This window comes from Neofelis nebulosa, chromosome 16 (assembly GCF_028018385.1).
Source record: "Neofelis nebulosa isolate mNeoNeb1 chromosome 16, mNeoNeb1.pri, whole genome shotgun sequence".
Lineage (NCBI taxonomy): Eukaryota > Metazoa > Chordata > Mammalia > Carnivora > Felidae > Neofelis > Neofelis nebulosa.
Window position 1 is genome coordinate 45,007,112 of NC_080797.1, and position 4,530 is coordinate 45,011,641.

The window sequence follows — 4,530 nt, forward strand, 5'->3', positions numbered from 1 at the left end:
TTTGTCCTGTTTGTAGTTTTCTTTGTATCTTGCTCCTTTTGTGAGAATGAACCAGTTGGGTCTCGTTTGTTTGCAAGACACATCCAACCTGAGTAATGAACTTGAGCATAAAAAAGAATTTAAGGTGCACTTACATGCAAGGCCAGGTGTAGGATGGACTCAGGTTAGGGTTGATAAGACTGACATTAGAATTTGGCTACATTTGTCTTCAGGTTATCTTTGACGTTGGGCTTTGTCTGGTGGCATGATTGCTGCTGACAGCAAAGAGTAGGCCTACATCTTCTCAGGCTCTTGCTGAGCCAAAAAAAGACAGCATTTCTTTCCAGTAGATCCCACACTATCCTATGACTCTCTCAACCATATGCCTGTCCGTTCCCCAGTCATTTTGGACATATGGATAGGCTTATACAAATAAGTGAATGCTTCATAAGTTTACCATTAAAAAAATCATTATCAGTAATATAACTGGAATTTAATTTTAGATAGGTGAAATCTAAAAGTCTCTTGTAACAGAGGGCCAAGTTGAAATTTTAAGTATAGAGTCACTGAAACACAGGCACAACGATTATAGTCTTTGAGCAGAGAATCGACATGAAATGGTGTCATGCAAACCATCTTTAAACAGTGTTTAATAATTTGTTAAGAACTCTGAGAACACGAATATGGAGTTTCTAGGTAAAGTAGTACCAAAAAGCAGTCACAAAGTTTGGGATAATTAGTAGAGTTTTGACTCTTTGGCATTTATGTGTGCTAATTTGGAGAAGACAGTCCTACACAGCATTGAAACATGAGGTCATGTGAAAAACTGAGAACCCATGAGCCAATAGTAAATGCCAGAGGTGCAGAAAATGTAGGACTGGTGCTCTTGGGGTTGTTCCCGATTCCTCAGGGTATGCCTCTCTATGACCGCTGGATGCATTGCTTGGAATTTGAAAGTTATATATTGTCATTCCTCTAGCACTTTGGTTCACTTACTCTTTTCCATTCTGTCTCTCCAAATGGACAATAAGATCTCTGGATAGAAACAGTTACTTCACTTTGATTACCAGCCCCTAGGGTTCTAGACAGTAGGCACTCAAGTGAGTGATTTAGAGAGATGGACCAAATGACACACACTCAGAAGGCCAAGCCTATTCAGATATGGAGGTCTAATTCGATTACATTAAACAACAATTCAGGCCACATTATTTCCTTAGTCATTTTTTGTGTGTGTGTGTGTGTGGTGAGGGGGCTCTAGATTCCTTCGGTTCCCATTGGTCCTTTATTTGTTAAGGGGTGGCTTTGCTGGTGTGGTTACAGGTTATTTTTTAATGTTAGAGAAATGGTACAGTCTGGACACAGTCCAGTTGATTAGTCAGGATATCAGGATTTTAATGAAAAACAAAAAATAGCACTACTGTTAGAGCTAAATTTTTTCCACAGGTGAATTAGTCACATTGCATAACAATCCAAAGCTATCGACCACATTGGAATTGAGGGGTTCCAGCAAAGGGTCACCTCCCATGAAAATGTTCCTATTTCACAATGACAGTCCTGGCCTGGCTCCCTGGCTGAGGTTCTTCACCCAGAGTCCCCATCTATAATGCTTGTCCTTCAAACCTCCTGCTTCCCAGCTGGATTTGGGAGACACAGAGCAGGAAGAGCCCATTCAGTTCTTATGTTTCCAGTATCATCACACAGTTGGCTCGGAGAATTATCCTTAAAACTTAAAAGCTTTGAGACATGCATTCACTGAACAGCTATTTCTTGAGTCTGGTGTCCACCTGGCAAGGGGACCGCCATGGCAGATCCTGGGATGGATGAGACAGGCTTGGTGTTTACCCTCACGGAGCTCATGGTCTAGTGAAGAAGACACCGTGGACAAGCTGTTGAAAGATGATGAGTTTTGAGAAAGGGCAAGTAAAGGGTGCCAGAGGTTGTAAAACTGGGGGCACTAACCGAGTTTGAGGGGTCAGAGAAGAACATGTTGTAGTGGGCTGCCTGTAGGCTGGAGAAGAAAACTGATCTGCGAGGAAGGAACCATTTACATAAAGCTGCTCTGGCAAGAGAGCCAATCACATCTGAGGAAATACCAAGGCCAGTGTGGCTGGGGCAATGGGAAGGAAGGAGAGGCATCTCACGTGTGGCTGAAGAAGCAGGCAGTTACACCGTGGGTGATCGTGAGAGCCATGGCAAGGATTTTGGACTCTATACCCAGAACACCAATAAGCTTTGAAGTATTTTAGGCTGACCTAAAATCAGCAGTGACCTGATGAGTTTAATCATTCTTTTTTTTAAATGTTTACTTATTTTTGAGAGAGAGAGAGAGAGAGAGAGAGAGAGAGAGAGAGAGAGAGAGAGAGAATGAGCAGGGCAAGGACAGAGAGAGAAGGAGACACAGAATCAGAAGCGGGCTCTTCGCTGACAGCAGAAAGCCCGTTGTGGGGCTCAAACTCATGATTTGGGAGATCACAACCTGAGCCAAAGTTGGATGCTCAACCGACCGAGCCACGCAGGCACCCCAAGTTTAATCATTCTTAACAGCTGCTCATTCCCTCCCCCCTCCATGGTTCCTTCTTCACCACATGGAACAGTCCATCCAACACTGTCAGCGGGGTACTCTCCAAGGTGCTTTAAGCCTTGTCACTTGGAATCCTCTCCACTGTCAGGTAGAAGGCACAGTGGCTCACACCCAAATCTAGTTTCCGAAGTGGAGCATCAGCCTCTGAAGTCTAACCAGAAAAAGAGAGGTAGAGAACCTCATGGTCCATGCTGGTGTACCCCACACTCTCCAATGGGTGCATCACACAGCCCACACGAGCAGAACTGTCAGGATCTGGAGGTGGGAGAGCAAACAGAAAGGCATAAAAAAGGTAAGCAGGTCTGCTTTCTCCAAAGTTTCTTTTTCTACACTCCTCTTCCTCGTGAGAAGACAGAAACGTGTAGGTTCTCAGAGTTTAGAGCTAACAAGACAGGAGGGCTTCAGAAAAATTATTTATATTGCTAATCTACTTGTATGTTTTTGTATGTGTCTGTGTGGATACACATTATATGTACTCCACTTCATAAGACAGAAAAACGGAACTAAGTGACATTAACACGATAAGCCAGGTTGGATGCTAGGCAGAGGAGTTCATAAAGGTGGAACAGATTCTTCCACTGGGGACACAGCAGTCTGGAGAGGACTGAAATAGGTGCACAGTTTATGATAATGACAATGGGATCACCAGCACATGGAAGGAAAACATGTAGTATTTTAGGACTTCGTGGCAAACTGCGGTTAAGACAACAGGTCCAAAATCGAATTGCTTACACCAAGCCCCACTCCCCCAATGAAGATTTAACTTAATTACAGTTCTGGCTCACCCACAAATGGAGTCTTAGACCCGTCAATCAGGAATCACCTGATCAATCCTAGTTAGGTAATCTGCCTGACAAACCCGTGCCATCCCCTAAAGGAAAGTGACCTTGCAATAACCGCGCTGCTCTGTGGTCTAGCATAATTCTCGCGTTCTCTCTCCCTTCTTCTTTTTATTTTGTACAGCTCCTCGGAGCTCCTTTCAATCTGTTACACTGGATGCTGCCCGATTTGAATCGAGTTTTGTTCACATACGCTCTTAAAAGTTCTACCATGCCTCAGTCGATCTTTTACCAGCTCTGGTCAGAAGAGGAAACAAAAGGAGACCCCCAGGAGCCCCCAGGGGCAAGGAGCCACCAGGACCTACCTGCTGAGCCCCCTGAGCTTCTGCTTTCCCGCTGCCTCTGGAGGCTGTACGTCCCTGTTGGATGCTAGCTCTGCAGCTCTCAAGGGAGGTGTTTCAGATTTGACCCGAGCATTTCTTTCTCCGGACTGAGTCCGGACACCGGCTGAGTCAGATTGGGCCCAATTTAGAAACTGGACGAGGCGCAGGGTGGGCCTGGGTATGACTTAGAAACTAAGACTAGGGGCCGGATGGGTCCAACATAGAACCCTGGGTGGCTGGCTGTGAGGAGACTGGGCCACGCTTAGCACGAGGACCAGGTCGGAGGGGCCTACTTCCGTCTTAGAAACCGGAAGGCTCTGGGGCTGAACCGGGTCCCACTTAGAAACGGGACCGGGTGTGCACGGACTGGGTCCCGCTTGGAAACCGGACCGCGTGGGGTCCGTAGAGGGGCCCGCTTCGAAACCGGACCGGGTGCCCATGGACTGGGTCCCGCTTAGAAATTGGGTCCTGCTTAGAAACGGGACCGGGTGGGGGCGGACCGGGCGGAGGAGGACTCAGTCCCGCTTAGAAAGCGGACCGGGTGGGGGCAAATCGGGTCCCACTTAGAAACCGGGCCGGGTCCTGCTTAGAAACCTGACCGGGTGGGGGCAGACGGGGCGGAGGCGGACTTGGTCCCGCTTAGAAACTGAACCGGGTGAGGGCGGATCGGGTCCCACTTAGAAACCGGGCCGGGTGGGGGCGGACCGGGAGAGGCGGACTTGGTCCGGCTTAGAAACCGAACCGAGTGGGGGCGGAGCGGGGCCAGTGTGTGGCCTCAGGTGGATGAAATGTTGTTTTAAGCCTGAGC

General features: G+C 47.5%; 1 long non-coding RNA gene across 1 annotated transcript; it reads right to left on the bottom strand.

Moving 5' to 3' along the window:
• Positions 1-602: 602 nt before the first annotated feature.
• On the bottom strand, positions 603-4,283 carry LOC131497130 (uncharacterized). Its single transcript, XR_009254783.1, has 2 exons — positions 3,705-4,283; positions 603-2,815 (listed from the first exon to the last, which is right to left on the bottom strand). It is a non-coding gene; the product is annotated as an uncharacterized LOC131497130 (long non-coding RNA).
• Between the last annotated feature and the right edge of the window lie 247 nt (positions 4,284-4,530).